The sequence below is a fragment of the Castor canadensis genome, chromosome 4 (genome assembly GCF_047511655.1).
Source record: "Castor canadensis chromosome 4, mCasCan1.hap1v2, whole genome shotgun sequence".
Classification (NCBI taxonomy): domain Eukaryota; kingdom Metazoa; phylum Chordata; class Mammalia; order Rodentia; family Castoridae; genus Castor; species Castor canadensis.
The window spans coordinates 22330464-22343066 of NC_133389.1; the positions used below are offsets into that span (position 1 = coordinate 22330464).

Consider the following 12603-nt stretch of genomic DNA (forward strand, 5'->3'; position numbering starts at 1 on the left):
GAATTGGAGACAAAGGAGGAGTGGACTCCTGATTAGCAATCAGGGCCAGCAGGTTAGAAGGAGAGATGATAGAGCAGAATGCAGTGGTTCTCAGCCTTTTGAACCTCAAGACTGCCACACATCCTTAAATTTATTGAGGTTTGCAAAGGGCTCTTGTTTATGTGGATTATATCTATCATATTCACCACATTAAAAGTTAAGACAAAATATTTTGGGAAATATTTAATTCACTTAAGATAATAATTAGACAGACTATTCCTTATTAACATACATGATGTTATTTTTTATAGTAACTATGTTTTCCAATACTGGAAAAAAGTGACAAGCAGTGTTGTTTTTGTAAGTCTTTTTAATGTCTAGAGTAATGGAAGATGGCTGGATACTCATATATGCCTTTTATAGTGCTTTGGTCAAAGTATCGTGAGAAAAATCAGGCTCTCACAAATATAGAACTGGAAAAAGAAGTAGTATAAATAAGCAAAAATAAGAATTTCAGCTAGATCAGAACTGTGCCCCTGGTTTCCACTATGTGATGAAAGTGTGTAATAGAAGGCCAGATACACCAGGGGTTGAAAAAAAACACACTAGGCAAAGAACCTGCCTCAAGATCAGGACTGAAGTACATTAATGGGGGTGATTTAGCTCAAGAGTCTAATCACTAGCTATCATGGAGTCTAGCATACCGAAAGATGCACAGATGATGGCACAAATCCTGAAGGATATGGGGATTACAGAATGTAAGCTAAGAGTTATAAACTAGATATTGGAGTTTGCGTTCCAATATGTGACCACAATTCTAGATGATGCTAAAATTTATTCAAGCCATGCTAAAAATAGTCACTACTGATGCAGTGTCACACTGACCAGTCTATTCACTTCTCCTCCAACAGGAGATTTTTTATTAGATTTTGCAAGGCAAAGAAATCAACCTCCTTTGCCACTGATCAAGCCATATTTAGGTCCTAAATTGCCACCTGACAGATACTACTTAAAAGCTCCAAACTATAGATTTAAACCTTTACAAAAGAAAGCATCTACTTCTACAGGAAGAATAACTGTTCCACAGTTAAGTGTTGGTTCGGTTACTATCAGACCAAGTACTCCCACAATGGACACACCAACCCCACAAACCATGTCCATTTCAACTAAAGTAGGGACTCCAGTGTCCCTCACAGGGCAAAGGTTTACTGTACAGATGCCTTCTTCTCAGTCCCCTGCTGTAAAAGCGTCAATTCCTGCAACATCAGCAGTTCAAAATGTTCTGATTAATCAATCAAATTAATTAGGTCCAAAAACATCCTTATCCCTAAAATGGTATCATCACAAAATAACCAATGAAAATTCAAATTCATTGAAAAGAAAATGCGAAGATGATGACAACAATAATTGCTATGATAACTTGTAATCTAGCCTTGATGCATGTAACATGTATGCTTGGTCTTGAGTCCAATGTACTGAAATAAGCATACTGGATATTTAAAGACTAAATATAGTCACTGTACTTTTCAACTGAAATCTTCATTTTTTAAAATAGGACTGATTAGTAATGGTTTTTCACCAGACTTTATATATAAAAAATAAAGTTGTCATTTATCAAAACAAATTTTAAAAAAGAATTTGCAGACATTCACCCATATTTCTAGATACATCAAAACTCTATAACATGAAACCTGAAACTTTATCAATGAATTTTTGTACTGTTACATTAAAATTCACTGCTCTATGTTGCATTTTGAAAAGATCTTTAACCCTTCCATAATTTTGTAACATGATACATTGTTCCATCAGGAAATACTGGCTCTCTGCATTATGAACATCTATTAATTTTCGCAATGTTTCAGTAGGCAGTATTTTCCAATGCACATGTGAAAATATTATCACCAACTTCATCAGAAAACCCTTTTCCCTTTGAGAAAATGTGATGAGTATAAATTTTCTAAAATTCAAATTTCCACTTAAGCGTTCAATTAAAAGTTTTCAGGTCACAAACGCTTTCAGTTGTTCCCCACATCAATTCATTTTCAAGAAAATAGCTGCCGAACATCCAAATCTGGATAGTCATAGGCAGCTCTGAGAAAAACGCAACTCATTTGGTTCTAGTTCAATTCATAACTCAAACAGTTGCCTGAGGACTTCTCACGTGCTTCATGTGTACTTCTCATTTCACCTTACAGAATATTATAAGGTTATATGTTGTTTTCTTACAGTTTCCCAACTGCTATCCTTACCCTGAGATCTGAGGTTCTCTTCCTATCTTGCTCTAAAGGAGAGGGTCATCCTACTTCCTTCCTCTAGGTGCTTCAGAAATGGGAAGGCCTGGTGTGTGGAAATAGCAGCATGGGTTTTGTCCTAAACATTCATTGCAAAGCTTAAGGCAGAATGAATGAATCCAGTGTTTTCTAATATTTTCATGAATTTGTTTTTCAGAGAACCAGGCTAACTTCTGAAAAGTGAATCTTTCTCTATAGGGAAGACAGAATTTGGAATAGAATTTGTATGCTTCCATCTTTGATACAAGATCAAATACTGTATTTTTACCATATTTGAGATAATCAGCAATAACTTTTATTTAAGACAAATTCAGTCAAAATTTTCATTACAAATCCTCTTTTTCCATATTAATACAAGCAAATATTTTAAAGGTGTTAGAGAAATATCACAGAATATGAAATCATTTTATATTGAAGTGTAATTCATCATCCAATAAAAACAGACATTTAAAGATTATATTTTATAATACAAATGTCTCGCATGTGAATGGAATCATAGAAATCCCTAAAAATGTAACTTTTTAAAAATATGGTAAAGGGGTTCCTAAATTTTAACTTTAAATTTTAACAAATGAATTAAATTTACTTCCTTTTAATTGGCTTTTTGGTTAAACTAGGAAAAGGTCTAATTGGAAGGACTTTAGCTTTCCCTCATGTGAGGGGTTGACTCTTCAGTTTACTCACCTTCATAGGGCCGCTTAACTTCTCTTTCCCCTACCTGGAAGGGTTGAATGCCTGCTCTTCACTCAACTCTGCTCATTCAACCCCACCCCCTTTCTCTGTGAGTAGTTGTAGGAGGATCTCTTTATTCTTGGCTATTCTAGTCAATATAGTATCCAGGTATGATTATCTGAAAAATGAGATTCAGAAGAGGTCTGGCTTCCCCTATGGGAGAAACAGGAGCTGCTCGCCTTTAATACCCAAACCTGCGGAGCCTGCTGAAGTAGAGGCAGAGAAGATATGATGAAGTTATTTTCCACAAAGCCCTCCATTGAAGATGTTATACTTCCCAGGGACAATTTGCTTTGAGATGCTTCTGCTGCTCTTCTATATGTGTTCTCTGTTTTCTTGTTGATGGTCATTGTCCTCTTTTCCTCCCCACTACTGCTCTACATGATATGTACAATGCATTCTTACAACACGATATTGTGAAGTCATTTAAAAATATGTTGTCATATAATACTGTTTTACCCATTTTACTAAGTGGGTGAGAAGAAATAGACCTCATTATAGAAGTTCCTTTATTATATAGTTTAGCAAGAAAACATGTACGTACAAAACATATGAATAAATAAATATGAACATACACCAAATACACTTGCCTCTATATGGGGATGACATGAGTGATTTATAAAATATCTTTCCCTATTTTCCAATTAGTCATTTGCTTTTGAGACAGTTCAGGAGGACCCAACTCTCTCTAAAGGTATTTTTCAGGGGGCTAAGTTGTTAGGAAAAGTTCCCTAAAAACTAATGTTAACATCTTATCAAATCTTTGTAGCAAGCACCCTTCAATGTTTTTCCTTTTAAACACCTGAAGTGGTGTTATCAGCGCTGGTGTAGTCTGTGATCAGATGATCTTGGTTTTTGTGCTCCAAAAGGAAAACTCCAAGCACAGCATGTGGATGGGGTGTGGTAGGATAGCTTTATTGAGAACAGGGGAGTCACCTGTTCTGCCAGGTGAGGAGAGGGAAGAAGAAGCAGAGGGCATGGTGTGCACAGGTGGAGTCCACCAGTAGACAGAGTGTGCTTTTCTTTGCAGGTACCTTTAAAACCTACACTACCCCATGGGAGGGCAGGCCCAGGAGGTTCCCACCCAATAATGAACAAGTGGGGAGGGCATGGGTGGTTCCCAGCTAGTTGAGGGTGGTCTGGCCCTTCCCCAGGCAACCTACATGAGCCCCAAACTTTCCCTGCTTCTAACCTGCCTCAAACTCTCCCTGTGAGACAATATTCCAAAAAAATACTTTTTTGAGGGGTTGTTGACTGGGGATGATGAATCTTCAGTATCTGCTTCCAGCTGACAAGGGGCAGCAGACCCTACCTATAAAGAGAAATTGTCTGTATTTCTTTCCCTGGGGGCTCATTTGGATGCCAAGTGTCTGAATTATTGTCCAGCATAGTTAAGGTTTCTCATGGAGATCTGGGTTGCTTATGGAGATCTCATCCATTTGCAGATCTCAATAGCCCTGGTGCCTCATGATTTGGGTCCTAAAGGCTTTTATTCTGGAAGAGATAAATCTGATTTAGAAGGCATGACCTGAACATTTGACACTGATAGGAGCATCAGAAGAGGCCCTGACAGGTATGGCAGGAAGTACAAAGTGATTTTGAAAAGTGACAGGGAGTCTTATGGGTACTCTACCTATAGGCATTTATACCTGTAGCTATTTTTTAACACTTAGACAGCCCTCTATTTGGACTGGAGTTAAAGGGGCCAGGTATATCAGGCGCAGGTGTTAGTCCAATTAGAGAGTAAACATTAATGAGTTAGTTCTATACAGGAAAAAGGCTCACAGCATCCCTAAGCAGAGGGTAGATACATTGAAAATTATATTGCTTTTGTTTATTTTTTTGGCTTATTTATTCATTTATTCATCTGTACATACGTTGTTTGGGCCATCTCTCCCCACTGCCCCTCATCTCCTCCCTCTCCCCGCCTTGCTTCCAGGCAGAAACTGTTCTGCTCTCTTCTCCAATTTTGTTGAAGAGAAGACATAAGCAATAACAAGAAAGACATAGTGGTTTTGCTAGTTGAGATAAGAATAGCAATACAGAGAGATTCCTAGCATGGCTTCCATGCACAAGTGTATAACAACCTGAATTGGTTCACCTCTATCGGACTTCTTCACTACTTCCTGGTTACCTTCCCATAGTTGCCTCTGTCAGTTTAGATTACTGTATTAACTCCTCTACAGTGGGCACATCAAACACTTTCAAGTTTTGGGCTTCCTACCTTTCCCTGTTCCTCCTGTATGTGTTCTCCCCTTAGCGTGTGACCCATATCCAAAAATATTACTGCATTTGTTTTAGGTCTAAAGTCCACATATGAGGGAGAACATACGATTTTTGACCTTCTGAGCTGGCTAACTTCACTTAAGATGATGTTCTCTAGTTCCATCCATTTACTTGCAAAGGACAAAATTTCATTCTTCTTTGTGGCTGAGTAAAATTCCATTGTGTATAAATACCACATATTTAATCCATTCATCAGTAGTGGGGCATCTTGGCTGTTTCCATAACTTGGCTATTGTGAATAGTGCTGTAATAACCATGGGTGTGCAGGTGCCTACAGAATAACCCAAGTCACATGCCTTTGGGTTTATACCTAGGAGTGGAATTGCTGGATCATATGGCAGATCTATGTTTAGTTTTTTAAGAAGCCTCCATATTGTTTTCCATAGTGGTTGTACTAGCTTACATTCCCACCAGCATTGTGTAATGGTTTCTTTTCCCCCTGCATCCTTGCCAAAATTTGTTTTTCATGGTGTTTTTGATAATAGCTATTCTAACAGGGGTGAGGTGGAATCTTAATGTGGTTTTGATTTGCATTTCCTTTATGACCAGGGATGATGAGCAGTTTTTCATGTGTTTTTTTGGCCATTTGGATTTTTTCCTTTGAAAAAGTTCTGTTTAGTTAAGTTTCCCACTACTTTATTGGTTCATTGATTTGAGGAGAGTTTAGTTTTTTGAGCTCCCTGTATATTCTGGTTATTAGTCCTTTGTCTGATTTGTAGCTGGCAAAGATTTTTGCCCACTCTGTGGGTGGTCTCTTCAGTTTAGAGACCATTTCTTTTGTGGTGCAGAAGCTTTTTAATTTCATGTGGTCCCATTTGTCCATTCTTTCTCTTAGTTGCTGAGCTGCTGGGGTTCTATTGAGGAAGTCCTTGACTATACCTATTGCTTCCAGAGTATTCCCTGCTCTTTCCTGTATTAACTTCAGAGTTTCAAGTCTGATATTAAGGTCCTAGATACACCTTGAGTTGACACTAGTACAGGGTGATAGACATGGGTATACTTTCAGTTTTCTTCAGGCAGATAACCACTTTTTCCAGCAACATTTGTTGAAGAGGCTGTCTATTCTCCATCATATGTTTTTGGCAACTGTGTAAAAAATAAGGTGGGCATAGCTGTGTGGATTTATATCTGGGTCTTCTGTTCTGTTCCACTGGTCTTCATATCTGTTTTTGTGCCAGTACCATGCTGTTTTTATTGCTATTGCTTTGTAATATAGTTTGAAGTCAGGTATTGTGATACCTCTAGCATTGCTCTTTTTATTAAATATTGTCTTGGCTATTCATGGTCTCTTGTGTTTCCAAATGAACTTTAGGGTAGATTTTTCAAGCTTTGTGTTGAATGTTATTGGGATTTTGGTGGGAATTGCATTAAACATGTAGGTTGCTTTTGGTAGTAAAGCCATTTTTACTATGTTGATTCTACCAATCCATGAGCACGGGAGATCTCTTCACCCTCTGTAGCCTTCCTCAATCTCTTTCTTCAAAGGTTTGTAGTTCTCCTTGTAGAAGTCATTCACATCCTTTGTGAAGTTTACTCCTAGGTATTTGATTTTTTTTTTGAGTCTATTGCAAATGGAATTCTTTTCCTATATTCTTTCTCAATTTTTTCTTTGCTGGTGTATAGAAAAGCTAATGATTTTTGTAAGTTGATTTTGTATCCTGCCACAGAGCTGTAGCTGTTTATCTTGTCTAGGAGTTTTTGGGCAGAGTTTTTTGGGTCTTTAAGGTATAGGATCATATTGTCTGCAAATATGAATACTTTGACAGTTTCTTTATCTATTTGTATTCCTTTTATTTCTTCTTCTTGCCTTATTGCTCTGGCTAGGAATTCCAGTACTATGTTGAATAGGAGTGGGGAAGAGTGGGCACCTTTGTCTCATTCCTGATTTTAGGGGAATGGTTTCAGTTTTTCTCCATTAAGTGTGATGTTGGCTATAGTTTTGTCATATATAGCCTTTATAATGTTGAGGTACTTTCCTTCTATTCCTAGTTTTCTTAAGGCTTTTATCACAAAGTGGTGTTGAAACTTATCAAAGACTTTTTATGCATCTATTGAGATGATCAAGTGGTTTTTGTCTTTGCTTCTATTTATATGGTGCATTACATTTATAGATTTGCATATGTTGAACCACCCCTGCATCCCTGGGTTGAAACCAACTTGGTCATGGTGAATGAACTTTCTGATATGTTGTTGGATTCAGTTTGCCATTATTTTATTGAGGATTTTTGCATCAATCTTCATTAAAGAGATTGGCCTATAGTTCTCCTTTTTGGAGGTGTCTTTGTTGGTTTGGGGATGAGTGTAATATTGGCTTCATAGAATGAGTTATCATAGAATGGATAAGTTTAAGGAAAGTTGGTATTAGCTCTTCTTTAATCTGATAGAAGAGGATTCCAAGATGGCAGCTAGAAGGAGGAAGCAGAAAGCGAGCCTCCTATAGTGAAATCTTGGAGAGACGCTGGAGATACACTTTGCGGGCAAAATCACCAAGAAGAGGCAAAACTTTGACCCCTCCACACCTCCAGCCTGAACAGAGAATCTCCACTTCACGTTAAACAGAGAAACAAGGAGGGCCCCCAGGCCGCCAGTCGCCCGCGCCCAGACGGCTTGGGAAGATGCGGACAAGGTGAGCTTCATGGTACCACAGTACTCCCACAGACAAGCCTGGGCCAGAGCAGCATAGGCCCCTGGACAGACCGACCTCCACCCGGGGAAAAAAAGAGAAACTGACTAATAAGCAATAAGAATAATAAAGACATGTGGGAAAGGGGGGGGGCGCACTGAGCGCCGAAGATTGGGAGAAGGGAATCCTTCCCGGGACTGTAAATTAACAAGCCAGGCGGCCTGGAGAGGCTCTGGTGGGAGCAGGAGCTTGCGCCCAGCAACCAGGAATGGGAAAGCTTGTGAGAGTGACAGGGAGGAAAACTCCACAGGAGAGGAGGGAAGACCCACTTCCCAAGTGAACTGTAAGCAAACATGGCGGCATGGCCCCCCAAAACAGGCAGGAGTGCCAATACTTCTCTCTGACAAAGTAGATTTCAAACCTACATTAATCAAATGAGATAAAGAAGGACATTCCATACTAATAAAAGGGGAAACAGACCAAAAGGAAATAATAATTATCAACCTGTATGCACCCAATGTCAACACACCCAATTTCATCAAACATACCCTGAAAGACCTAAAAGCATATATTAACTCCAACACAGTGGTTGTGGGAGACTTTAATACCCCATATCATCAATAGATAGGTCATCCAAACAAAAAATCAATAAAGAAATCCTAGATCTAAAATATACAATAGATCAAATGGACCTAGTTGATGTCTACAGAACATTTCATCCAACTTCTACACAATATACATTCTTCTCAGCAGCCCATGGAACCTTCTCCAAAATAGATCATATCCTAGGGCACAAAGCAAGTCTCAGCAAATATAAGAAAATAGAAATTATACCGTGCATACTATCTGATCACAATGCAGTAAAAGTAGAATTCAACAACAAAAGTAAAGACAAAAAGCATGCAAACAGCTGGAAACTAAATAACTCATTACTTAATGAAGAATGGATCATCGATGAAATAAAAGAGGAAATTAAAAAGTTCCTGGGAGTCAATGAAAATGAAAACACAACCTACCGGAACCTATGGGACACAGCAAAGGCAGTCTTGAGAGGAAAATTTATAACCCTGAGTGCATATATTAATAAGACTGAAAGATCCTAAATCAATGACCTAATGATACATCTCAAACTCCTAGAAAAACAAGAACAAGCAAATACCAAAACAAATAGAAGGAGAGAATAATAAAAATAAGAGCTGAAATCAACAAAATAGAAACCAAAAAAACCATACAAAGAATTAATGAAACAAAAAGTTGGTTCTTTGAAAAAATAAACAAGATCGATAGACCCCTGGCAAACCTGACTAAAATGAGGAGAGAAAAAACCCAAATTAGTAGAATCAGGAATGCAAAAGGGGAGATAACAACAAACACCATGGAAATCCAGGAAATCATCAGAGACTACTTTGAGAACCTATATTCAAATAAATTTGAAAATCTAAAAGAAATGGACAGATTTCTAGATACATATGATCATCCAAAACTGAACCAAGAGGAAATTAATCACCTGAATAGACCTATAACACAAAATGAAATTGAAGCAGCAATCAAGAGTCTCCCCAAAAAGAAAAGTCCAGGACCTGATGGATTCTCTGCTGAATTCTATCAGACCTTTAAAGAAGAACTGATACCAACCCTCCTTAAACTGTTCCATGAAATAGAAAGGGAAGGAAAACTGCCAAACACATTTTATGAAGCCAGTATTACACTTATCCCAAAACCAGGCAAAGACACCTCCAAAAAGGAGAACTATAGGCCAATCTCCTTAATGAACATTGATGCAAAAATCCTCAACAAAATAATGGCAAACCGAATTCAGCAACACATCAAAAAGATTATCCACCACGACCAGGTAGGCTTCATCCCAGGGATGCAGGGGTGGTTCAACATACGAAAATCAATAAACGTAATAAACCACATTAACAGAAGCAAAGACAAAAACCACTTGATCATCTCAATAGACGCAGAAAAAGCCTTTGATAAGATCCAACATCATTTCATGATAAAAGCTCTAAGAAAACTAGGAATAGAAGGAAAGTTCCTCAACATTATAAAAGCTATATATGACAAACCTACAGCCAGCATTATACTTAATGGAGAAAAATTAAAACCGTTCCCTCTAAAATCAGGAACCAGACAAGGATGCCCACTATCTCCACTCCTATTCAACATAGTACTGGAATTCCTAGCCAGAGCAATTAGGCAAGAAGAAGGAATAAAAGGAATACAAATAGGTAAAGAAACTGTCAAAATATCCCTATTTGCAGACGACATGATCCTATACCTTAAAGACCCAAAAAACTCTACTCAGAAGCTTCTAGACATCATCAATAGCTATAGCAAAGTAGCAGGATATAAAATCAACATAGAAAAATCATTAGCATTTCTATACACTAACAATGAGCAAACTGAAAAAGAATGTATGAAAACAATTCCATTTACAATAGCCTCAAAAAAAATCAAATACCTAGGTGTAAACCTAACAAAAGATGTGAAAGACCTCTACAAGGAAAACTATACACTTCTGAAGAAAGAGATTGAGGAAGACTATAGAAAGTGGAGAGATCTCCCATGCTCATGGATTGGTAGAATCAACATAGTAAAAATGTCGATACTCCCCAAAGTAATCTACATGTTTAATGCAATTCCCATCAAAATTCCAATGACATTCATTAAAGAGATTGAAAAATCTACTGTGAAATTTATATGGAAACACAAGAGACCACGAATAGCCAAGGCAATACTCAGTCAAAAGAACAATGCAGGAGGTATCACAATACCTGACTTCAAACTATATTACAAAGCAATAACAATAAAAACAGCATGGTACTGGCACAAAAACAGACATGAAGACCAGTGGAACAGAATAGAGGATCCAGATATGAAGCCACACAACTATGAGCAACTTATCTTTGACAAAGGAGCTAAAAATATACGATGGAGAAATAGCAGCCTCTTCAACAAAAACTGCTGGGAAAACTGGTTAGCAGTCTGCAAAAAACTGAAACTAGATCCATGTATATCACCCTATACCAAGATTAACTCAAAATGGATCAAGGATCTTAATATCAGACCCCAAACTCTTAAGTTGATACAAGAAAGAGTAGGAAATACTCTGGAGTTAGTAGGTATAGGTAAAAACTTTCTCAATGAAACCCCAGCAGCACAGCAACTAAGAGAGAGCATAGATAAATGGGACTTCATAAAACTAAAAAGCTTCTGTTCATCAAAAGAAATGGTCTCTAAACTGAAGAGAACACCCACAGAGTGGGAGAAAATATTTGCCAATTATACATCAGACAAAGGACTGATAACCAGAATATACAGGGAACTTAAAAAACTAAATTCTCCCAAAACTAATGAACCAATAAAGAAATGGGCAGGTGAACTAAACAGAACTTTCTCAAAAGAAGAAATTCAAATGGCCAGAAAACACATGAAAAAATGCTCACCATCTCTAGCAATAAAGGAAATGCAAATTAAAACCACACTAAGATTCCACCTCACCCCTGTTAGAATAGCCATCATCAGCAACACCACCAACAACAGGTGTTGGCGAGGATGTGGGGAAAAAGGAACCCTTTTACACTGTTGGTGGGAATGTAGACTAGTACAACCACTCTGGAAAAAAATTTGGAGGCTACTTAAAAAGATGGACATCGATCTACCATTTGATCCAGCAATACCACTCTTGGGGATATACCCAAAAGACTGTTACTCCAGAGGCACCTGCACATCCATGTTTATTGCGGCACTATTCACAATAGCCAAGTTATGGAAACAGCCAAGATGTCCCAGCACTGACGAATGGATTAAGAAAATGTGGTATCTATACACAATGGAATTTTATGCAGCCATGAAGAAGAACGAAATGTTATCATTCGCTGGTAAATGGATGGAATTGGAGAACATCATTCTGAGTGAGGTTAGCCTGGCTCAAAAGACCAAAAATCGTATGTTCTCCCTCATATGTGGACATTAGATCAAGGGCAAACACAACAAGGGGATTGGACTATGAGCACATGATAAAAGCGAGAGCACACAAGGGAGGGGTGAGGATAGGTAAGACACCTAAAAAACTAGCTAGCATTTGTTGCCCTTAACGCAGAGAAACTAAAGCAGATACCTTAAAGCAACTGAGGCCAATAGGAAAAGGGGACCAGGAACTAGAGAAAAGGTTAGATCAAAAGGAATTAACCTAGAAGGTAACACCCACACACAGGAAATCAATGTGAGTCAATGCCCTGTATAGCTATCCTTATCTCAACCAGCAAAACCCCTTGTTCCTTCCTATTATTACTTATACTCTCTCTACAACAAAATTAGAGATAAGGGCAAAATAGTTTCTGCTGGGTATTGAGGGGGGCAGCAGGAAGGGGTGGAGTGGGTGGTAAGGGAGGGGGTGGGGGCAGGGGGGAGAAATGAACCAAGCCTTGTATACACATATGAATAATAAAAAAAAAAAAATGTTCACATAAAAGAAAAATATGGAATAGCAAAAAAAAAAAAAAAAAAAAAAAAGAGTCTCCCCAAAAAGAAAAGTCCAGGACCTGATGGATTCTCTGCTGAATTCTATCAGACCTTTAAAGAAGAACTGATACCAACCCTCCTTAAACTGTTCCACGAAATAGAAAGGGAAGGAAAACTGCCAAACACATTTTATGAAGCCAGTATTACACTTATCCCAAAACC

General features: G+C 38.0%; 1 pseudogene; it reads left to right on the forward strand.

The window, feature by feature from the left end:
* The first annotated feature begins 253 nt into the window (after window positions 1-253).
* Window positions 254-1405, forward strand: LOC141422329 (transcription initiation factor TFIID subunit 9-like; annotated as a pseudogene).
* The last annotated feature ends 11198 nt before the right edge of the window (window positions 1406-12603 follow it).